The sequence below is a fragment of the Rhinatrema bivittatum genome, chromosome 4 (genome assembly GCF_901001135.1).
Source record: "Rhinatrema bivittatum chromosome 4, aRhiBiv1.1, whole genome shotgun sequence".
In the NCBI taxonomy this organism is placed as follows: Eukaryota; Metazoa; Chordata; class Amphibia; order Gymnophiona; family Rhinatrematidae; genus Rhinatrema; species Rhinatrema bivittatum.
In genome coordinates, this window is record NC_042618.1 from 249,130,789 (window position 1) to 249,156,617 (window position 25,829).

General features: G+C 43.3%; 1 protein-coding gene across 5 annotated transcripts in view; it reads right to left on the reverse strand.

The window, feature by feature from the left end:
• Positions 1-25,829, reverse strand: part of CAPRIN2 (caprin family member 2) — a 263,440-nt gene that overhangs the window by 231,839 nt on the left and 5,772 nt on the right. The gene's annotated exons all lie outside the window — the stretch shown is intronic.

The window sequence follows — 25,829 nt, forward strand, 5'->3', positions numbered from 1 at the left end:
GAAGCTAACTTTAGGGCAAAAACACGCAAGCAAAAAAGTGACCCCAGAAAAACAAACAAAAAAAAACTCAGTGCATTTCCCAAATCTCTAAAAAAAAAAAAAAGCTTCTATAAGCCCTTCTGAAAAAAACCAGTTTAGACCCTGCAAATTTTGATACAAATTTTGAAAAAAAATTGATAGAAAAGCATAGTCTTAGGATAGGAGTATACTACTGTCCACTTGGTAGAGCTGGTGAGATGGACAGTGAAATGCTAAGAAATTAGGGAAGCTAACCAAATTGGTAGTGTGGTAATATTGGGAGATTTCAATTACCCCAATATTGACTGGGTAAATGTATTACCAGGACGTGCTAGAGAGATAAAGTTCCTGGAAGGAATAAATGACTGTTTTATGGAGCAATTGGTTCATGAACAGACAAGAGGGAGCAATTTCAGATCTAAATCTCAGTGGAGCACAAGATTTGGAGAGGTAATGGTGGTGGGGCTGCTTGGCAATAGTGATATGATCAAATTTGAATTAATGACTGGAAGGGAGACTAAGCAAATCCACAGCTCTTGTGCTAAAACTTTCAAAAGGGAAACTGATAAAATGAGAAAAATTGTTAGAAAAAACTGAAAGGAGCAGCTACAAAGGTAAAAAATGTGCAAGAGGCGTGGTCATTGTTAAAAACATCTTAGAAGCACAGTCCAGATATATTCCACACATTAAGGTGGAAAGGCAAAATGATTACCGGCATGTTAAAAGGGGAGGTGAAAAGCTATTTTAGCCAAAAGATCTTCATTCAAAAATTGGAAGGATCCAACAGAAGAAAATAGTAGGGATGTGAATCGTGTGCCCAATCTTTTAACGATTGGGTTCGGCTGGGGGGAAATCTGATAGAGATGTGAATTGGAATCGGTTCCGATTCCAATTCACATCACTTTTTTTTTAGTGAGGCCTGCACCGATAAAAAACCCACCCTGACCTTTTAAAATTACCCCCTTAGCCTCCCCCACTCTCCCAAACACCCCCCCCCCAAACTCTTTACACATACCTGGTGGTCCAGGGGGGCCGTGGGGAATGATCTCCCGTTCCCGGGCCATCAGCTGCGTTAATAAAAATGGCACTGAGGCCCTTTTCCCTTACCATGTGACAGGGCAAAGGTAGCGCCGGCACCATTTTGAATATTGGCAATATGGCCCGAGTGCAGGAGATTGCTGCCAGACCCCGCTGGACCCCCAGGGACTTTGGCCAGCTTGGGGGCCTCCTGACCCCCACAAGACTTGCCAAAAGTCCAGCAGGGGTCCGGGAGTGACCTCCTGCACTTGGGCCGTATTGCCATAGTCAAATGGTGCCGGCGCTACCTTTGCCCTCACTATGTCACAGGGCCAACTGTCGGCCCCTATGACATAGTGAGGGCAAAGGTAGCGCTGGTGCCATTTTGAATATTGGCAATATGGCCATCCAATGCTCCTACCATGTGACAGGGGCCGGCCAATGGCATGGATACTCTGTCACATGGTAAGGGCAAAGGGCCATCTGTGCCATCTTTATGAGTGGCAGCCGATGGTCCGAGAGATCACTCCCCGCGCCCCCCCCCCCCCGGACCACCAGGTAATTTTAAAAGGTTTGGGGGGGGTCGGGAGGGTGGGAGAGGCTAAGGGATTGGTTTTAAAGGGTCAGGGTGAGTTTAGGGGTTGTTTTGGTGTGCCGGTTTTCCCACCCTCCCCCCAAATAATTCCTGTGCCCGATTTAATGATTTTTGGCGATAAATCGGGGGAGTTTGTATTGTATTGCGACTGATTTTAAAAAATCTGACTATTTACATCCCTAGAAAATAGGATAATACATAAGTGTTGGCAAGTTAAGACATTGCTAAGACTGGCTAAGAATTTGAAAATTTTGCCATAAAGGCAAAAACTCACAGTAAAAACTTAATATATCCAAAGCAGAAAGCCTGTGAGGGAGTCAGTTGGACCATTAGAGAAAATAAGGCTGTTGTGGAAAGTTTAAATGATTTCTTTGCTTCGGTGTTTACTGAAGAGGATGTTGAGGTACCTGTACTGGAGAAGGTTCATGGGTAATGATTCAGATGGACTGAAGCAAATCATGGTGAACCTAGAAGATGTGGTAGGCCTGATTGACAAACTGAAGAGTAGTAAGTCACCTGGACCGAATGTATACACTCCAGGGTTCTGAAGGAACCAGAGAGAGAGCCTTTACCATAGCCGGCCCCTCCCTCTGGAACTCTCTTCCCACGTATATCCACCTTGAACCTTCCTTACCCAACTTCAAAAAAGGCATCAAAACCTGGCTTTTCTTACAAGCATACCCTGACTCCAATCAGACCTAAACCCCCTCCACTGCCACTTCCAATTCCCTTACCCCTTATAATCCGTTGATGCATCCTAGGGAATTCCTGATTTTGTAAATTTGTTAATTTATTCAGTTTTTTAACACAGTTCCTATCAATTTCTCTCCCCCCTAGCACTTCACTACCTTTCTCCTTCCCGCAACTTCTGCGCTTACTGTCACCTGACCCCCATCCTCTCCTTTTTCCTTCACTGCTTCCACCTCCCCCCTCCCTGTTATTTGTAATTTCCTCTTCCTCCTTTACAATGTTGATTGTGAACCGGCATGATATGTCCTATGAATGTCGGTATATTTTAAAAGCTTTTAAATAAATAAATAAATAAATTTCAGACTTATTAGTAAAAATTTGTAACCCATCATTAAAATGATCCATTGTACCAGAAGAGTGGAGGGTAGCTAATGTAACCCCAATATTTAAAAAGGGCTCCAAGGGAGATCTGGGAAACTACAGACTAGTTAGCCTGACTTCAATGGAGGAAAAATAGTGGAAAGTGTTCTAAACATCAAAATCACAGAACATATAGAAAAGGGTAAACAGTGGAGTGCCTCAGGGATCTGTACTTGGACCGGTGCTTTTCAATATATATATCAATGATCTGGAAAGGAATACGATGAGTGACGTTATCAAATTTGCAGATGATACAAAATTATTCAGAGTAGTTAAATCACAAGCAGACTGATACATTACAGGAGGACCTTGCAAGACTGGAAGATTGGGCATCCAAATGGCAGATGAAATTTAATGTGGACAAGTGCAAGGTGTTGCATATAGGGAAAAATAACCCTAGCTGTAGTTACACGATGTTAGGTTCCATATTAGGAGCTACCACCCAAGAAGATCTAGGCGTCATAGTAGATAATACATTGAAATCGTCAGCTCAGTGTGTGCAGCAGTCAAAAAAGCAAATAAAATGTTAGGAATTATTAGGAAGGGAATGGTTAAAACGGAAAATGTCATAATGCCTCTATATCGCTCCATGGTGAGACCACACCTTGAATACTGTGTACAATTCTGGTCGCCGTATCTCAAAAAAGATATAGTTGCAATGGAGAAGGTACAGAGAAGGGCAACCAAAATGATAAAGGGGATGGAACAGCTCCCCTATGAGGAAAGGCTGAAGAGGTTAGGGCTGTTCAGCTTGGAGAAGAGACGGCTGAGGGGGGATATCATAGAGGTCTTTAAGATCATGAGAGGTCTTGAACGAGTAGATGTGACTCGGTTATTTACACTTTCGAATAATAGGACTAGGGGGCATTCCATGAAGTTAGCAAGTAGCACATTTAAGACTAATCGGAGAAAATTCTTTCACTCAACGCACAATAAATCTCTGGAATTTGTTGCCAGAGGATGTGGTTAGTGTAGTTAGTGTAGCTGGGTTCAAAAAAGGTTTGGATAAGTTCTTGGAAGAGAAGTCCATTAACTGCTATTAATCAAGTTTACTTAGGGAATAGTCACTGCTATTAATTGCATCAGTAGCATGGGATCTTCTAGGTGTTTGGGTAATTGCCAGGTTCTTGTGGCCTGGTTTGGCCTCTGTTGGAAACAGGATGCTGGGCTTGATGGACCCTTGGTCTGACCCAGCATGGCAATTTCTTATGTTCTTATGACATGGTTTAATGTAACAAAGTCAGCATGGCTTTACCCAAGGCAAGTCTTTCCTCAAATCTGCTTCACTTTGAAGGAGTTGAACATGTGGATAAAAGTGAACCGGTAGATGCAGTGTACTTGGATTTTCAGAAGTGTTTGACAAAGTTCCTCATGAGAGGCTTCTAGGAAAAAGTCAGTCATGGGATAGGTGGCAATGTCCTTTCATGGATTACAAACTGGCTAAAAAAGGACAGGAAACAGTAGGATTAAATAGACAATTTTCTCAGTGGAAGGGAGTGGGCAGTGGAGTGCCTCAGGGACCCTACTTTTCAATATATTTATAAATGATCTGGAAAGAAATGACTGAGGTAATTAAATTTGCAGATACAAAATTGTTCAGAATAGTTAAATCACAAGCAAATTGTGATAAATTGGAGGAAAACATGGCATCCAAGTGGCAGATGAAATTTAATGTGGATAAGTGCAAGGTAATGTGTATAGGGAAAATAACCCATGCTATAGTTATACAATGTTAGGTTCCATATTAGGTGCTACCACCCAAGAAAGATCTAGGAGTCAGTGGATAACACATTGAAATCTGTTCAGTGTACTGCGGCAGTCAAAAAAGCAAACAATGTTGGGAATTAGTAAGGGAATGGTGAATAAAACGGAAAATGTCATAATGCCTCTATCACTCAATGGTGAGACCGCACCTTGAATACTGTGTACAATTCTGGCATCGCATCTCAAAAAAGATAGTTGCAATGGAGAAGGGTGACCAAAATGATAAGGGGAATGGAACAGCTCCCCTATGAGGAAAGACTAAAGAGGTTAGGACTTTTCAGCCTGGAGGAGAGACAGCTGAAGGGATACAATAGAGGTGTTTAAAATCATGAGAGGTCTACAACAGGTACATGTGGATCGGTTATTTACTCTCAGATAATAGAAAGACTTGGGGCACTCTAAGTTAGCATGTGCCACATTTAAACCTAATCGGAGAAAGTTCTTTCACTCAACGCACAATTAAACTCTGGAATTTGTTGCCAGAGGATGTGGTTAGTGCAGTTAGTGTAGCTATGTTTTAAAAAAGGATTGGATAAGTTCTTGGAGGAGAAGTCCATTACCTGCTATTAAGTTCACTTAGAGAATAGCCGCTGCTATTACTAGCAACAGTAACATGGAATAGACTTAGTTTTTGGGTACTTGCCAGGTTCTTATGGCCTGGATTGGCCACTGTTGGAAACAGGATGCTGGGCTTGATGGACCCTTGGTCTGACCCAGTATGGCATGTTCTTAACCAACTGATTACATCAAGAAGCAGGTCCTTGACCCTCATCAGTATGGATTTTGGAAAAACACAATGCTGAATTACTATCACTTTTGGACACCTTGAGAGGCTTTGACAGTGGCAACAGTTACATCTTAAGTCTCCTTATAGAAGCTGCTTTTGTATAGAAAGATGTGTGGTCTACCATATCAGACTGAATGCAGTATCTCTGGTTCTCTCTTGCAATCGTTCAGGTCCTTCCTCTTACAATGGTACCAACATGTTGAATATGATATTCACATGGTCTGATTGAAACAGGTGTACTGCAAGGCTCTGCCCCATCTGCCATGCTTAACCTCTATCCCCTTTGTGCAAGATCTTGGCTGGCCTATATGATGGGTATGAACCTTATACTGATAACATCCACTTTTTCATGTGTTTGATCATCTTGGTGGTGCTCGTAAATTTATGTCTCCACCATTAAGTGGTTATTCTTTAAATACTCTCAATCTTGCCAAAACTGTGTTCTGATCCAACATGCAATTATTGAAAACACTTTTCCACTGAACCTTGGTGCCTAATCAACCCTTTGCTTTTTCATCCTCATGCAAGTATACTAAAATCTGACTATTACAAGTTACACATTTTATGTGGACCTAACATCTTAGACAAGCCAGATTTTTGGATCATATAGGCTTCAATCCTGCCATTAGTCTATTATTGCAATTCCATCCTCATTGGCTTACCTGCTGTGACCTTAAAACCTCTCCAACTTGTTAGACTTGAACCTTGCCTATTAACATTCAGAAAAAGGCTTAAGACTTGGCATTTTAAACAAGCCTTTCCCGAGTCTAATATCCATTGAGAGACTTTACTGCATTATGTAATTATATACAAAGAGACATTACCGCACAATGTAAATTAATTTCTGTAAAGATTCTATTAGTCTAATGTCTATTGCTTCTCTTCTTCCTTCCCCAGTTTCAACAACCCTGTTATATTGTAACTTTTGCTTCCACTGCACTTGAACAAAGTTATTGCCCCCCCTGTTTTGTAAACTGGCATGATATGATTGTATCATGAATGCCGGTATAGAAAAGCTTTAAATAAATATAAATAAATGCCACTTCCCATCTCAGGTTGAAAAAAGTGACAGACCTGTGTTACAGTTTTTATATACCAATGTTTAGTTGGGATACCATCACCTCTGTTTACAAAAATACAATTTAAAATTCATGCTACATATCAATAAAAATAAAATTTCAAATAAAAATGTTACTCATAAGCTTATATAAAAAATCATTTGTAAATGCAACTTCTGCATTATGGATTTCAGAATAAATCTTAGCTTGACTGGTGTTGAATAGCCATGTTTTCAAAGCTTTTCTGAAGGTTTTTAAGTTAGGCTCAAGTCTTAATTGTTCTGGCAGGGAATTCCAGAGCTTTGGCCCGGTTAACGATAGGGCTCAGTCTAACCAGTGTTAATTTGGCTGAGTTAGAGATGGAATAGATAAAAGTCCCTTATTCACTGACCTGAGATTATGGGTAGGTGTGTGGATTCTTATAGAAGCAGTTAATTGATCTCAACTGGCTACCTATCAAACATATCCAGTACAAAATTGCAGTCATATTTAAATAGATTTCTTCCTGTCACACCATGGTGTAATGCCCTGCTGTATATGTACTGTCATCATCTGCATTCATCTCAAAGAGGACTGACGTACCTTCTTTGCACCATGCCAGACTATAGCACTAGAGACTATTGCAATTCCCATTCCTTTGGAACTTTTCTAGAAGCTATGCACCTGGCTGATGAGTCAAACCTTGCCAAAACCTGGTTATTCAAACAGGCATATTACTAGCTTTTGATTGTAAACCAAGCATTTCTGCTGAGGTTTGACTGCTATGGCTCTTTTCTGATAAGCATGGTGGTAAGGTATTCTTCAATGTGCACTGGGACAGGTCCTGAAAGATTTTTTTTTATCTTCATTCCTTTGTATTCCAGCTGTCCAATACCCCTACCATGACTAAAGTGGTCTTGTTTATCCTCAAAGTATTGCACACAAGCCACAATTCTTAGGAGCATGTGGTCACTAGAAAGTAGATTATATACCAAGCTACGAGAACAGTTCTGTCATTTTATGGAGCTGTGCTCAAAGCCTGGTATACAAGTCTGAATCTTCATTTCTGTCCCGCTGGTTTTCCAGCTCATCCTGATGCTTAGTCTTGACCATTTTTCTAACCCTTTCATAAGCCTACAAAAGTCTATAGAATCAATCTGCTCTGATCAACTCATTCTGAACCCACCCTTTTCAAGCCTTTGACTTCAACTTTAGAGGTTAATACTATCAGATCAAAGCAGCTTAAAATTTCCTGAACCAGGTCAGCAATAACCCAATTCTGCCACTAATATCCAGACTTGGTGCAGAACTAGACAGTCTTAACAGGACCTCCAAAGGATGAGTCCTTATCCGATGTTACTGTTAGCTCCTGAGTCACTGCATAAGTAGGTTTCTGCTCCACCTGTGTCAACTTCACTGGGCAGAAAAGCAGATAGTATTGGCAAAAAAAATGTTTAACAAGTTAATCATGAAACAAATGCAAGAACAGGTCCACTGAACCCCTTGACAAGAAAGCTTGGGCTCTGGGATCCACTGAACACATCCCTTGCAAGGAATGAATTTTAAGATGTAACAAGTTCTACTCAGCAGCATTCCAACATAGGAGCATAGCCCATTGCCTCAGCTTGGCAGGCAGTTTAGGTCCCCTCACTCATTGAAGGCCCCCAGTGTCTGCTGCAACAGCTACTTACAGCATTCTTGCAGCACAGCCTTTGCTCTCCCCACAAGGCTTTAGATCTGCCTCCAGTTTTTTGCTTCCAATGCTCACACATGCTAGCAGGGGCCTTCTGATGTCCTCATTCCAGCTTCCCTTCCAGCAGTGAGGGAATTAAACAAGAACCCAGCACTAAGTACCAAAAATACTCCTGCCCAAAGGCCAGCACAGCACAGGCCCTAAGCATCCATGCACAACATGCTCTGCATTGAATGGAGCCAGCTGTCTCACCATGCTACAGGCCTGTGTGTGCCATTCAGGGCTTTGGCTACTTGACTGCCTCCCTCTAAGAAGTGCCTTTGCTGAGACCAGGGTGAGTAATGGCTATGAGAAATACCTCAGAGCCTCCAAAAGCCACCCTGGAGAACCACAGATTGCCCTGGGGAGCAGAAACAGTTAGGCTTTGGGTAGCCCTCTAGTGATCCAAAGATAGCTATTTAAAAATCCTTTAGGGTAGAGACTAGGAAGGGGACAAGGAATGTATAAATGGCTGTGCCAAGCTGAAGTCCAATATTTGATGATGTACTTTGCATAAATGTTTTACAATCTTGTGAGTTTTGCGAGTATGACTGGAGGATCTCAGGTACTGCAGGGAAGGAGAAAGCAAGATGTTCTTAAATCAGGGGACAGATAAAAGCAGCAAGACGTTCCAAGAAGGGAAATGGCTCTCCCCTCCATCTCCAGTCTTCACATTTTATTTCCCCTTCCACCCTTGAGCCAATTTCCCTCCCCCAATCTCCATGCTGATCCAAGCCAGCAAGAAAGCTGGTATCAGGCCATATCCTTCCCCTCTGACACATGGAGCTGAAATAACTTTTGAACTATATTCAAAGAGCCAATTTTGCCTTGACCAAAGACAAAGGCCTGAGGGTACCACAGCTTCTTTCTGTTCTCCTGATAGCCCATATAAGCATGTGAAAGAAGGGTACAGGACCAGAGACAGCGAGATATACAGTGTGCATGCTATGCCCTTAGTTCTATGGATTAGACAATTCTCCACGGGCTAGATTGTGGCCTGGGTATTATCCGCTAGGAGTCTGATGCAGAATTTCAGTAGAAGTCAACAGGGTGCAAAAATTGTCAACTGTTTTAGGCTGGATTGTTTGCCTTTCCCCAGCCACTTTTAAACGCTTAGGTGCTCTTCCCTCCCAATTCTCTGCAAGTACTACTCCTAGGGGAATTCTGTGCTACAGAATTCCTCCCTTGCCCAAAGACTATTCAAAACCAGGACAGGCAGGAAAAATAGGAGAGCCTGGCATGCTGTGAATGGAGCACATCCTGTGGCACTCGCCCCATTTCGCAGCAAAGATGAAGGCCCAGCATGCTGGTGAGAGAATGTGTGGGGAGGGTGAGAGCATGGGGGATGCCGGTGAGAGGGGTGACAGAACCATGGTTAAGAGGGGTGGGGGGATGGTGTGAGCATTGGAGGGAGGTGAGGGATGCTTGTGAGAGGAGAAGGGGTATGGGGGAGTGCAAGAGCTTGGTTGGTAAGAGGGGGAGTGTGTGGGTTTCAGAGAGGGAGCCTGAGGGGGGATGTGCGTGTGCATGTGGAAGGGACACTTAGTGAATTTCTGCTCAAAATATTTAAAGTTCTGCAACTTTAATAGCTTTAATAATTTAAAATGTAATTACTTAAAGACTGTCATGTAAATTGTGTTATTTTGACAAATATAAAGTTGCAGAACTTTTAGTTTGTGCAGAATTCCCCCAGGAGTAAAGTACAAAAGAGCTTAGTGCATACCTATTTACTTGCAGCCATATTTTGTAAGGATCCTCAAGAACGAGTGCAAGGCCTTCCCTATTATCTGCCTGACTTCTAAGGTGCCAGTAAGCTTGTGATGGCAAGTTCCACAAGCACCTTAAACCCCCCCAACAGTAGCTGGCTGTCTGCATGCACAAATCCTAGCAAACATGACAAGATTTAGAGTAGCTTTCCTGTGCTCCTTGTACTTATAAGCAAAGCCATGCACCTGAAAAAAAAATGTACCCTGTTTGCTGAGCAGGGACTAAAAAATTAAGGACCAGGTCCTTATGATTCTCACTGCAAGGGGGATCTGCCTACAGGAAAAAAAGGAAAACCCAGTAGTTTGTACAAGTGAACTTTCAAAGTACTAACTGAAAGTTTGTAGCCAAAATGCATTTTGTTACTTCTACTGTAGATTCAGCTGCCCAACACTTGTATTTAATTTGTAGTGTACAAAACATCTAAAACCAGTTTAAGTACTCCCATCCTCAAAAAAGTAAAAATTCATTCCTTTATTCCAACTTGTTCCACAGAACTGTTAAATGTATGCACATCTATCCAGTAAAGGTAATTTGCCAGAGTAATACATACATGATTTAGGATGGGGCAGAAACTCAATTCATTGGTTTGGGCTTATTCTGAACTCACTTTTTAAACTTGTCACTAGCCAAATTTCTCTAACTGAAAATATAGGGAGAGTGGCTTACTGGTTAAATGTTTAGAAGGGTGCAGGAGCCAAAATAAGCTGGACCAATAGATTCACTGTGAGTCAGGGCACAACATGAATGCATCCAAATGTACAAAAAAATGTTTCAAGTGTACTGAGCAGATAACTTGCTAAATACTGTATCCAGTTTGAGACCAACACTTCAATAGAGAAATTAGATTTTGGCTTCTGGACATTCTCACATCTACCGTATATAAGTACTAAAGCAAGTTTAGCCTGGAATAGACTAAGGGAATGGGTCAGAGTTTGACTTGGGAGCAGTTTTGAAATGCATAAGGGGATAGAAAGAATATAGCTAATTCTACCTGCACAGTGGACAGAATAAGTAATGAATGCCCTTCCAGAGGAGGCGAAGACTAAAACTGAAGGTTTTCAAACGGGCATGGGATAAACACTGTGGATCTTTTCTATGTTTTTATGTAATGATCTTAAGTGTGACAGCACAAGTTTAGACTTGACATTAGCAAGAAATATCCATAAGGAAAAATGGTAGTTACCTTGTGTCTGAATCACCATGTAACTGATTAGGTTAATGTCTGTAAGCCCAGTGGATCCAGAGAAGGGACAGACTAAATTGCCTCAAAGCTCTTCAGTCCTTTGGCACTAGGACAACTTTCTCCAGCTTTTAAGCCCAAGGTACACATTGTCTGCCACCTACTTAATGTAACTGAACTCCTATGCTCAGGAGCTAGAAAAACACTTATCCTCTTCCAAATTAACAAAAAGGAAGAAAGGGCAGACATGAAACTTGCCACAGTGGACCAGTTCCCTCTACACAAGGGTAGGAAGAAGAGAAGAGATTTGGGGCAGCTGGTTTGGTTACCTTGGCTGTTGTACTGTCTGCCAGAGCTCCTCTACTGCTGCTGCCACCAACATTCACAATGAGTCCTATCTAATGGTCCATGCATGCTGTCTTACAGTTTGGTGATAAGCTGTTAAGACTAAAGATAGATGAGGTACTGCATAAAGCAAGAGCCAGCTACCCATGCCCATTGATCATATGCTAGTGCTCTTACCACAGCTTTCAGAAAGGAGCTTCTACATGTTTAAGCCACTTCTGGTGACTTATTACTGTGAGATGCTGAGAGAACACCCAGGTGCTGGTACAGATCTGACCACACAGTAGTCCTGTGGCATATTTGTTATAAGATGTGCTAATGAATAGGAGCTCATCCTAGAGTTAATGGACAAAAATAAGCCCAATGGAGATAGAAAGCAGGTGGGGGTGGAAGACTGCTTCAAATAAGATAAGGAAAAGGCTTGAAATTGAGTTGGTAAACTTCACAACCCAGCCAGAGGCCGTATACAAACAGATTTATAGCCCATTGCATTAGGTAATATTAAGCTACAGGCTCTGCAAAGTTACTCCAATATGCACTCTACCCACATTCAGAGCTAAAAAATAAGTTATTCACCTTCCCTGCAATTACTCAGTTTATGTATGCACCACACTTTAAAGATGTCACTAGTGAGATGCTCTTCTCATGGAGTTTGACTGACAGATCTGCACACGATGGGCCAGCCCAGACTGACAATCCCAACTTGGGTTTGAGTGGCTCCAGTTCATGTACATTTAGGACAACAACTTTGGCATGGTCACATAGCAAATTCCCCTATAAAAAGCAAAGACTCTTAAACTTGGCTGCCAAGAAAAGAGTGGGACCCACTGAGAACCAAAAGCATTAATGGAATGATTTGTACTTTGAACCCACCCTTTTTAGACTATTACTCATTCATGAGAAAGATTTCCTGCTTGGGGGTCCCAACCAGATTTAGGAGCAGGTAGTCTTTTCAGCATATAAGATACTGTGGGGAAAATGTCTGCTCAATAGGCAAACTGGCCTTTTGGTAAACTCCTATGATAACAGAACTGTTGTGCTAAACAAGCCAATTTAAAGCATTTTATATATCATTCTTAAAAAAGATCACAATGTTCACAACAGCCATTCAGAGATCATGATTTGATAGTTTGAGGCATTAAGGACATAAGAAAATGCCATACTGGGTCAGACCAAGGGTCCATCAAGCCCAGCATCCTGTTTCCAACAGTGGCCAATCCAGGCCATAAGAATCTGGCAAGTACCCAAAAACTAAGTCTATTCTAAGTGAACTTAATAGCAAGTAATGGACTTTTCCAAGAACTTATCCAATTCTTTTTTAAACACAGCTATACTAACTTCACTAACCACATCCTCTGGCAAATTCCAGAGTTTATAATATGGTCTATACATTCATAGGGTCAGATCAATACATTCATGACTTGAGTTGATACTTTAAAGAGGAATAGATGACATGGTGAGAAGGCACAGCTCATGAAGAGCATGCATAAATTGTTCACTTTAGGTTGAGTGTATCAGTGGGAATTTGAGAATGTAACTTAGAGTTTAAGTTTAGAGATTCCCAATTGAGTTAGGTTGTATGTGTTTTTGAAAAGCCATGTTTTTAGCTTTTTAAATTTGTCTGAGAGCAGTCACAGCCTTCCAGGTAGGGAGTTCCATAGATTTGGTCCAGCAATGGAAAAGGTATGGTCTCTTATCTGTGTCAAGCATGTGCTTCATATGTTGGGGACAGACAGTAAATCCTTGTTCTGGGATCTTATGGTTGTAATATGCCACTCAGTGATAGAATGGTTTAATATCAAAGTTAGTACTTTAAATTTGATTCAGAAGTGAACTGGTACAGTAATGAGATTAGTGCTGAAGAAGTTTAATCAATTTTTGGCTCCTATTAAGAGCCAATACTACATGGCAAGTTCTAGTTGCTCTTTACATTGACATCAATCAGCTTTGACTACTGCTTTAAGCTCACTGTTTACAGTGAAATCAGCTTATGTAGTTCACTGTGCACGAGTGCATTATTCTGATTTCCTTAAAGCTACTGCATAAGTGACACCAAGTTGGGCAACTTGCTACTTTTGGATGTTAAAAGATCTTACTCTTCCCGCATCTACCCGCCTTCTCATCTCCCCCCTCCTCCGACTTCCATTTTCCCTTCTGCTCACACTACCTCTCCTCCACCCCCCTCCTCCCCTAACCCTTACTGTTTCCCATGTTACCATTCCATATTCCCTTCAGCTCACCCTACCTCTCCGCCTCCTCCCCAAACCTTACTATTGCCCATGTTATCAGTCAATCTTGACTGCATCCTCCCTTGTATATAGTTAATTTTCAGCCTCTTGTATATAGTTTACAAGCAAATAATAATCTTTTGTATCATTTTATATTGTGAACCGTTATTTATATTCGTTGTAAAGCTATTTGCTATGTTATGTTACACTGTGAACCGAGGTGATGTTTTGCTACGTGCCCCGGTATATAAAAATTCTTTAAATAAATAAATTTAAATAAATCTCACCAAAACCAAAATTTGGTGCTCTTCACCTGCTCCAATGAGTAGCCATCAGCAAGTTTTGACTATACAGACAGCTGATGTCCAAGTGCTTGCAATATCAGTATGCAGTTGGGATCTATACTCTGTTTTTAATTACAAATTCCCTGTGAAAATTGAGCAGAAAGCTATTTAGGACCATTGCTCTTGGCAAAAATAAGATTACCAATTTTAGATTAAGACAGGTACCTTGATGGTTTATTCTCTCTACTGAAGCTCCCAATAGTCAGATATTCTTGGAATTTGCACAGTCCCATTTTAAAAATGCTTCTGGAATCTTTGCACTGAAGCTGTGAATTGCCATTTGTTGCCCCATGACGAGGGTTTTGGTGTTGAGTGACCTCACTTCACTTGTGATAACAGATTGTTAAGTCTCACTTTGAAAGTCACACTAATTCAGTTATCACTCCATCACAAGCAGGCTCACTAGAATTGCTTGGCTTTCAATGCAAAGTGCTATAACGAGAAAGTCATGAATTACTAGCAGCAAGGCTGCCTAATATGGCAAATAGCATCTAGTGTCAGAAGGGCATCCTGGCACTGAGAAAGAGGGTTGAGAGCATGCTGATCTAAGCTTTAGAAATAAACCCAGAAAAAAAAACTTCCTTTGAGGCACGCACAATGAGAACTATGTATTCTGCGCATTAAGAAAGGTGGAAGGAAGGCAAAACGATTACTGTCATGGTTAAAAGGTGAAGTGAAAGAGGCTATTTTAGCCAAAAAACATCCTTCAAAAATTGGAAGGATCCATCTGAAGAAAATAGGATGAAACATAAGCATTGTCAAGGTAAGTGTAAAACATTGATAAGACAGGCGAAGAGAGAATTTGAAATGAAGTTGGCCATAGAGGCAAAAACTCAAACTTTAAATATATCCAAAGCAAGAAACCTGTGAGGGAGTCTGTCGGACCATTAGATGACCGAGGGGTTAAAGGGGCTCTTAGGGAAGATAAGGCCATTGCAGAAAGACTAAACAAATTCTTTGCCTCCATGTTTACTAATGAGGATGTTGGGGAGATACCAGTTCCAGCGAAGACCATCTCTTCTGCACGGCATCCGGAGCGAGGGAGGGCCTGCGCGATCGGCGCTGTAGACCCATCGGGGTAAGGCCATTCAAATTCTCCCTTCCCCCGCTGGGTCAGAGGCCGACCACGCGGCCTGCCGCTCCGTCCTGCCGCTGCCCCCGACCGGAAAGAGACACGATTGAAGGCCAGCCTACCCATACTTACCGGCAGCCAATAGGAAAGGGCACAGAGGCCCTTTAAACTTCCAGCAGCTCCGGCGATCCCCCTCTTTCGGCGCAGCAAGCAGCACCAGCGAAGACCATCTCTTCTGCACGGCATCCGGAGCGAGGGAGGGCCTGCGCGATCGGCGCCGTAGACCCATCAGGGTAAGGCCATTCAAATTCTCCCTTCCCCCCGCTGGGTCCGAGGCCGACCACGCGGCCTGCCGCTCCGTCCTGGCCGCTGCCCCGACCGGAAAGAGACGCGATTGAAGGCCAGCCTACCCATACTTACCGGCAGCCAATAGGAAAGGGCACAGAGGCCCTTTAAACTTACAGCAGCTCCGGCGTCGCGCGCCGAAGGAGCACGACAAAGGGGCCTGCCCCTTTGTTTCGCCCCTTCGGTTTCGCCCCTCGCTCACCCCGAGCAGCACCCCATTGCTTTTGTGTTACCTATATTGTGTTGTTGCGTTGCCTACATTACCTTATGTTACAAGAATTGTATGCTACAAGAACCTATATTGTTTGTATGCCGTATCACTGCCTTGATGCCCATGTGCTCTTCTCCAAGCTCTGACCAGCCTAATTTCCCCACACCCCAGAGACTCCCTCCCCCAAAGGGCCACCACACCCTCCCGGCCCCCACCACACCAGACATGTGCATACAATCTGTACCCATCCTATATCTCCCTCACCTGCGCAAACCCTGCGCTCCCCATCTCCACATTGCCAATCCTCGTTGCTCGCTAGTCCCAATTTTGACCTCTCCCCTCACCCAATTCCTTGGGCTAGCCACTCTCACCCTAACCCTCCTTAATGCACAATCCATCCTCAAAAAAGCCCCCATCATCCATGACCTGCTCACGGATGATAACCCTGACTTTCTTGCTATCACTGAATCATGGCTCAAAGAATCAGACCATGTCTATCTTAATCAGCTCCCCGGAAAACTATACGACACATTCTCCATCCCAAGACCTAAAAAGAGAGGTGGTGGTATACTCCTGGCCGCAAAAAAGCACCTGAACCTCAAGCTCCAACCCATCTGCCCCCCGCCTAAACTAGAAATCGGTCTCTTTAAATCACCCACCCTCCAGATTTGCCTTATTTACGCCCCACCCAACCTTCTCGAACACGACCCCTCCCCCCTCATTGAATTTATTGTAGACAACCTCAAACAGATTCCCCCGCAGTGATCCTCGGAGACTTTAATCTCCATGTGGACTCCACTCCCCGTACCCCTTCTTGCGAAACACTCCTAACCACCCTCGAAGCCCTAGGTTTCAAACAGCTCATTCACCTCCGCCACTCATAAGGCAGGGCACACCCTCGACCTCCTATTTATCAACTCCCATCTATCCACACCTTGCCCCCCTCAACAACCCCATACCCTGGTCTGACCACTTCATCATCAATGCCCAAATCCGCCTCACCTCCCCCACCAAGATATCACCATCCCAAAGGAAAACTATATCTTTCCATAAACCCTGCTCCTCTGAAAGCATAACCACAGCACTCGACAAAACTGTTGGTAACCTTGACCTCTCAAATCCAGATGCAGCCCTTCACTCCTGGAATCAGATAACCAAATCTATAGCCAATGATCTCTGCCCCGTGATACATAAAGAAATACCCATCATACAGAACAAAAAAAAAACCCTGGTACTCCAACGAACTCCAAAGACTGAAACAGGACCTCAGATCAAAAGAACGCCTGTGGCGCCGCCACCCCTCCTCCCAACATAAAGCAGTGTATAAGCAATCACTGCACAACTACCGACAAGCCACAACCAATGCCAAAAGGGACTTCCATGCCAAAAAATTCACGACCTACAATTCAAACGCCAATGCCCTCTTCTCCTACGTCAATAACCTCACTAAAACCCCCCACCCTGCTACGACGGAAGAAAGCTCCAAGAAAAAAATGCGACGATCTTGCTAAATACTTCCAGCACAAAATCTCCAGTATCCTCCTAAGTTTCCCCCACCACCCCATGGACCACACCCCCCTCCCCAATACACAATAGCTCCTGCAAAGCCTTCGACCCCCACCTCCACGCTAGAATCGAGACCATCCTTAAAAAAATGAAACCGGCCACACTTCCTAGATGCAATCCCCTCCAAAACCCTCCTCTCCATACCCACCACCATCGCCAAACCCCTAGCAACATTATTAACTGCTCCCTCACCTTCGGCAAAGTGCCAGATCCCCTCAAACTCGCCGTTGTGAAACCCCTCCTAAAAAAACCATCCCTTGACCCCTCTGACCCTGCAAGCTATCGGCCCATCTCCAACCTACCCTTCCTTGCGAAAGTCCTCGAGAAAGTAGTCAATACCCAGCTCACCGACTATCTCGAGGACCACAACCTCCTACAACCCTTCACAATTTGGTTTTCGAAAAGGCCGAAGTACCGAGAATCTCCTCTTAGCCATCACTGATGCCACACTCATCGGACTTGACCAAGGAAAATCCTACCTACTGGCCCTACTAGACATATCGGCAGCCTTCGACACTGTCAATCATCAAGTCCTTATCACACGCTTGACAGATAGGAGTCACCGACACAGCACTGGACTGGCTCACCTCTTACCTCACTAACAGAGAATACCTTATAAAACTCGAAAACTTTGAATCCGGCCACGTCCCCCTCAGACAAGGCGTTCCCCAAGGATCTTCCCTTTCCTCTACCCTCTTCAATATATACCTCCTCCCTCTCTGCAACCTACTCTCAAACCTAGGCCTGAACTTCTTCCTATACGCCGATGACGTACAAATACTCATACCCATTCAAAAAACCCTCAATGAAACCATCCTTTTTGGGAATCTTGCCTAGTCACCATCAACGCCCTACTAACCGACCTTCACCTTGCTCTCAATGCAACTAAAACCGAACTACTCTTTATATCCAAGCAATCTGAGCATGATTCCTCCACCACACCAACCGCCCCCTAACATCTCCCCCCACTCTACCCCCCCACCGTAAGAGACCTGGGAGTCACCCTTGACCAACACCTCAATTTCAAACCTCACATCAAGTCCCTCCTTAAAGCAGGTTTCTACAAACTTCAGATCCTCAAAAAACTCAAGCCTCTACTCCACACTCAAGACTTCAGACTAGTCCTACAGTCCACCATCTTCTCCAAAGTGGACTACTGTAACGCCCTGCTACTAGGCCTCCCTTTCTCCACTATCAAACCTCTCCAAACCCTCCAAAACGCCATGGCTCAAATCCTTACCAATACACGTAAAAGAGAGCATATCACACCCATCCTAATAGACCTACACTGGCTTGCCCATCCATTTCCGCTCCCAATACAAAACCCTTACCATCCTTCATAACAACCCTCTACAAAAACAACCCCCCCTTGGCTTAAAGAAATGCCCCACTTCCACCTCTCAACCCGCCAGACAAGATCCACCTCCACAGGCACCCTTCACACCCCCCCCCCCCTCAAAACAGCCCGATTATCCACCACCAGAGAAAGAGCCTTCACCATCGCGGGCCCCGTCCTCTGGAATTCCCTCCCTACACACCTCCGTCTTGAACCCTCCCTACCCATCTTCAAAAAAGGCATTAAGACCTGGCTCTTCAAGCAGGCTTACCCCAACTCCAGCCCTCGTAGCCTTCCCCCCTAGTCCACCCAGTCTCCCCCCCTCTAGCCTCTCCCTAGTCCCTCCTCCCTTATTCCACCCCAGCCTCCCTCATCCACCCCAGCCTCCCCCCTCACCTGTTCCTATATCCCCCCCAGCCCACCTCTCACTCCTGCGCTACCCTTTACCATCCTCCGCTGCATTATCAATTTTAAAACATTTAACCTGCGCCAAAAACCTTAAATCAAGCTCCCTTTTAGTACCTGCTATAACCATAACTGTTGTAAATAAGCTAATATTTTACATTTTTGTGTTTTTAAATGTTCAAATAAGTTTTCATTATATCCCATAACTGTTGTAAGTAAGCATCCACTCTTCTCCCCTATATAATCTTTTACCCCCCCTTAACCGCTGTAATTAAACAATGCATAACCCCGTTAAGCAACCTCTCTTGTAAATACTGCTACGTTCCTTTTACCTGCTCAGCTGCTCTCTTTCCTCCTTACCTTCCTCCCTCTCCCCCCCCCTTTTTTGCTCCTGCTCCATCCCCCACTCCCTGTTTTTTGTAATTTCCTCCTTTCTCAAGTTTATTGTAAACCGGTGTGATGTGCTTGCACGAACACCGGTATATTAAAAGCTGTTAAATAAATAAATAAATAACTCAGACGAACTGAACGAAATCACTGTGAACCTGGAAGATGTAATAGGCCAGATTGACAAACTAAAGAGTAGCAAATCACCTGGACCGGATGGTATGCATCCTAGGGTTCTGAAGGAACTCAAATGAAATTTCTGATCTAACAGTTAAAATTTGTAACCTATCATTAAAATCATCCATTGTACCTGAAGACTGGAGGGTGGCCAATGTAACCCCAATATTTAAAAAAGGCTCCAGGGGTGATCTGGGTAACTAGACCAGTGAGCTTGACTTCAGTGCCGGGAAAAATAGTGGAAACTATTCAAGATCAAAATCGTAGAGCATATAGAAAGACATGATATAATGGGACACAGTCAACATGGATTTACCCAAGGGAAGTCTTGCCTAACAAATCTGCTTAATTTTTTTGAAGGGGTTAACAAACATGTGGATAAAGGTGAACCGGTAGATGTAGTGTATTTGGATTTTCAGAAGAGGCTTCTATGAAAACCAAGAAGTCATGGGACAGGAGGCAATGTCCTTTCATGGATTACAAACTGGTTAAAAGACAGGAAACAGAGTAGGATTAAATGGTCAATTTTCTCAGTGGAAAAGGGTAACAGGAGTGCCTCAGGGATCTGTACTTGGACCGGTGCTTTTCAATATATATATATAAATGATCTGGAAAGGAATACGACAAGTGAGGTTACCAAATTTGTGGATGATACAAAATTGTTCAGAGTAGTTAAATCACAAGCAGACTGTGATACATTACAGGAGGACCTTGCAAGACTGGAAGATTAGGCATCCAAATGGCAGATGAAATTTAATGTGGACAAGTGCAAGGTGTTGCATATAGGGAAAAATAACCCTTGCTGTAGTTACATGTTAGGTTCCATATTAGGAGCTACCCCCCAGGAAAAAGATCTAGGCATCATAGTGGATAATACTTTAAAATCGGCTCAGTGTGCTACAGCAGTCAAAAAAGCAAATAGAATGTTAGGAATTATTAGGAAGGGAATGGTTACTAGAACAGAAAATGTCATAATGCCTATCGCTCCATGGTGAGACTGCACCTTGAATACTTTGTACAATTCTGGTTGCCGCATCTCAAAAAAGATATTTGCAATGAAGGGCAACCAAAATGATAAAGGGGATGAAACAGCTCCCCTATGAGGAAAGGCTGAAGAGGTTAGAGCTGTTCAGCTTGGAGAAGAGACAGCTGAGGGGGGATATGATAGATGCCTTGAACAAGATGTGACTTATTTACACTTTCGAATAATAGGACTAGGGGCATTCCATGAAGTTAGCAAGTAACACATTTAAGACTAATCTGGGAAAATTATTTCACTCACACAATAAAGCTCTGGAATTTGTTGCCAGAGGAGGTGGTTAGTGCAGTTAGTGTAGCTGGGTTCAAAAAAGGTTTGGATAAGTTCTTGGAGGAGAAGTCCATTAATGGCTATTAATCAATTTTACTTAGGGAATAGCCACTGCTATTAATTGCATCAGTAGCATGGGTTCTTAGTGTTTGGGTAATTGCCAGGTTCTTGTGGCCTGGTTTGGCCTCTGCTGGAAACAGGATGCTGGGTCAGACCCTTGGTCTGACCCAGCATGGCAATTTCTTATGTTCTTATGTAGCCAGTGCTTTCCTTTTAAAATGTAAAGTTGTGAAACGTAACATGGTACTCAAGTTAAAGCCAGAACATCCAAGTAAGCTCTGGACAGACTATAATGGCAGGAGTACCAGCTGTGCTAATGTTTAACAAAAGCCAGCAGCAGCCTCTACTTTCTACACCAGTGTGGCAGGAAGTCAAAGTACTATATTTAAAATTTCCTGTAGACCACTTAGTCAATTGTATTAAGCAGGGACCACCACAATATATTCTCACACTCAAGGCCAAACCTACATCAAAAGCAAATCAACATATCAAAATCAAGTAGATAGGCTTTTAGTTGCTTGCAGAGTCTTGATGTCAAATTAGCTGTAAATTGCTAGGTAAAGCATCCCAGTTGGGCCAATTAAACATTAATGGCAATTCACAGCTTCAATGGGAAATAATTCCAGAAGCACTCAATTTTGTTTACTGAATTTGCATAAATTCCAATATAATTTTGTAAAGTATTAGCTGCTCCCCAGAATACCAACCTGCCCTATTTCTCAGCTCATTTTTGGGTCCATTCCTTGGTTTTGTATTTTCACTTTAATATGCAGCCAGTTATACTTCTCACCTTTAGGTGACTTGTAATCTTCAATAGTTCATTGTACTCATGCTTGTAGCAGCACAACTATATTTTGATTTACTTAAATCCACTATGGGAAGTGGCTAAAGCTTAGATGCTTTCAGAAAAACAGCTATATTTCATTCCTGAGGAGTTACTGATAAGTGTTTTAGTAGGTAATGTTTTGCATTTTTGGTGTAGCTGTGCTGGCTGAGCTAGGATATAGAAGTACATGCTACCCTTTGCAGACAGTATGATTACTCCCATAATCTTAGTTGTAGCTCTGGGCATGGTTTAAGTTTTTGGTCTATTGCATATGAAATAAAGGAATGACTTGTGTCAGCCAGGACTCATGTATTCCTTCCTTCCACAGGAATAGTTCAGAAAATGACTTTAGATTTTTGGGATACTGCTGTGTTAACCTACCTCTGTTCTGGTATGAATGTCTTGTTCTGCCCTGGGCAAACTATAGGGGCATTAGTATCCCCAGGAGCAGAATAGATAGCACTTTTTAATATCTAAAATTTCACCAACACTAATTTTACTTGTCAACTGAATGCAATGTGTATTGTAAATTCATAACTGTCTCCTAAATTTGGTTTACTGTAATGGTTGTGGGGAAAATGGGGTAGAAGTATAGAAATCCCCTGGATCTCCATTAGATATTGGGACTAAACAAAATAGGTTAGAGGAATCTCATCTTGCCATGCCACCCCCATTAGATTATACAGGGAGGAAACTCCTACTGCAACAAGTAGGTGACCCTTACTTTCAGTATAGGGTTATTTGTTTAGAGTTGGACAAGTCTCATTAGTTCCCTATCAAAAGGTTGTGCCAAGAAGGGGTGGTTAGGAAAGATCTCCATACAGAGTACAGATTTTTATTTTGGGAGAAAGTTTGTCCAACTGAGTTTCTAATAGACTGCAGATAGTTTTCTTTACACACACTAACGTATCCCAGTGAATGGGATATGGTTGTGTGTAAAGAAAACTATCTGCAGTTGATTAGAAACTCACAGCAACCCTGGTACATCTCCATCCCAACCAGAAAAAGCTTGATTCCAAGACAAAAGTAGTAAATGAGAAAATGCACAACAGCACTGCTGATTGACTTTCCAAACAACTATTCTGTTGATCATATGATAATGCCCAAATATCAATGATGCAGAGACTAAAGACTAAACACAGAAAGATACAGAGTCTTGTATCTGGTGCCACTGGACTGAGTTTTTAGGCATGTATAGCTATGTTGCCAATATAAAAATCTTCTGAATTTAAGGATGCTCTTTGGCACAATCCAAGTATTAAGGACTTTAGTGAAAGTTTGTGATCATACTCAACATAGCCTGGGTTTACAAGAGATGATCAAGACTGCTCACTCTCCTATGGGACAGTCTCAGACACTTAAATATGCAGTGGTCAAACCCCTACTTAAGAAGCCCTCCTTAGACCCGAAAGACCCCGCCAATTTCCGCTCCATCTCCAACCTCCCATTTATTGCCAAGATAATGGAAAGAGTTGTTAACCTACAACTCATGGACTACCTCGAAAATCACAAGATCCTCCATGCCTCACAACTCAGCTTTGGAAACACTTCAATATGGAATTCCTACTTCTCACCCTATTTGACCACATCCTCGGAGGAATGGGCCAGGGTCAGTTACCTTCTCACCCTCCTTGATATCTCTGCGGCTTTCGACACCATCTGCCATAATCACCTCCTTGCCCACCTAGAAGGCATTGGTATATCAGGCCTGGCCCTCGCCTGGTTCAAATCTCTTGAACAGAAAGTTGTGTTAAAATAGGTAATGCCCCCCACCCCCTTCAGCAAGTCCCACAAGGCTCACTCTTCCACCCTCTTAGTCTACCTCACTCCACTTTGCCATCTTCTCTGATCTCAACCTTAAGTTTTATCTATACACAGATGTCCAGATCATCATACCTATTCATAATTCTATTTCTGATGCCCTGAAACATTGGGAAAACTGCCTCGCAGCAATCAACTCCCTACTCAGCAACCTCCACCTCACACTCAATACTAACAAAACCAAACTCCTGCTCATTTCCCAAAACTTCCCCCCCCCATACTCTTCTTTGTCTGAAGACCCCAACTTTAACCACACCACAGCTCAACCCTTCGTAAAGGACCTTTGAGTTCTCATTGATCAGCAACTAAGCATGAAGAAATGTTAGCTCCAATGTCCTAGTAAAAAACTTAAACTACTATACACCCAAGACTTCTGTATAGTGATCCAAGCCACCATCTCCTCTAAACTGGACTACTGTAATGCACTCCTTAGGGCTCCCCTATGCCATGATAAAACCACGACAAATGCTACAAAATGCCACTGCTAGAATCATCTCAAATGCCTGCAAATCAGACCATATCACCCCATCCTCAGAGATCTGCACTGGCTCCCTACAAAACACTGTTCATAAATATAGACTCACTCATAATTCCAATTGGCTTGTTATTCCTTTTAGCGCCCACAAATCTACTAACAAAGGTACCCTACTAGTACCCTTGCTTAAAATAGCACACCTCTCCTCCACACGAGACTGTGCCCTCAATTGCTGGCCCTTCACTATGGAACTCCTTGCCCCCAAGCCTACGCCTCGAACCATGTGCCATCAAATTTAAAAAGTTAACATGGCTGTTTAAACAAGCATATCCAGATTAGTCTGCCTCACCTTATTTACCCCAGCTACCTAACCTGTCTCCTCCATGTAATCAAAATTTGTCAAAAATTGGTTACCTATGTACATCTACCTTATAAATGGCCTGTGACCGACGGCCCGCAAATGCGCAGTAGAGACCAGCTCTACCGCGCATGTGCGGGCGAGCACGTCGCTCTGAGGCAGCTTCAGAAAGAAAAAAAAATGGCGGCGTCCAGTGGCAGCAGCGGCGGTACCGGCAGCGGGCGGCGACGGCGGTAGCGAGGGAGGGAGAAGAGAGAGAGAGGGAGGGACGGAGGGACGGAGAGAGAGAGTGGGAGGGAGTGACTGAGTGAGAGGGAGGGAGTGGGACTGAGTGAGGGAGAGGGGGGACTGAGGGAGGGAGTGGGATGGAGTGGGACTGAGGGAGAGTGAGTGGGACTGAGTGACTGAGTGGGAGGGAGGGAGTGGGGATTGAGTGAGAGTGAGTGGGACTGAGTGAGTGAGAGGGAGGGAGAGAGGGGGAAGGGAGTGAGTGAGACTGAGTGGGAGGGAGGGACTGAGTGATAGGAGAGGGAGGGTGGGGAGGAGTGGGTGAGGGAGGGGGTGGTGAAGAGTGAGGGGAGAGAGAAAGAGGGGGAGGTGAGAGACAGAGGGATGTAGCCCGTTTTAACGGGCTTAACGGCTTGTATTACTATGTTATATCCTATATTGACATCCGTTTCCTATGTTATGGAGTTGTGTTTTCCGCTTGTTATGCTATATTTCTACTCTGTACTTGTGTGATCTCCTCCCCAGTTTCATTCTCCCTGTTAAATATGTAATTTCAAACCTGCTGTTCAAATGTGATCCGGTATGATGTTCCCACTAATACCAGTATAGAAAAGTCTTTAAATAAATGATCACGACTGTCAAGGTATGCAGGAAATTAACCCATTTGGAGATACTACCCTGAGGTTTCTGCCAAGGAAAGAAGATCTAAACATCTGATGAGTCAGTGGACCACAAGTATTTATAAAGGGGATACCCATGAGGGATAGAACCTATTCTGTTACCCACTGGGCAGCCTTATAATCCAAAAAGGGGACACAGAAATGCACTTACATTTTATGGATATAAGAAATGTACCTGGTACCAATTCTTAAAGGGAGCAGCAATTTTAAACTTTATAACATCCAGCTTGTATAGGGACAAATGAGCACATCCACAAACCTTTATACTACAACTTGGGCTCTTGAGGTCTATCCTCCCACCCAGAGATTTTGCAAGGTTTACATGCGACTGACTTAGCTACCAGAAGAAAGGCTACAAGAGTTACAAATTATTCTTGCAAATGAGCAACTTAAATTTTAAGAGGGCAACTTGTATTGAAATGTCTTTAGTTAAGTTGCTACCAACCCTAATTTCCCTTAGTATCAGGGCTTAATTTATGGGGGAGGGAAGGACAGGGCCTGGAATGCATTTCCAGCACTTTTCAGACTTAAACTGCTCCAGACCCTCCCTCATTCTGTCTAAGTGAAGGGTGTGGTATATTCTAATCACCACCCAAGGCAGAGGATTGCCAGCTGATTGTGGCTCAAAGAGGCCTATACCTTACCAGTC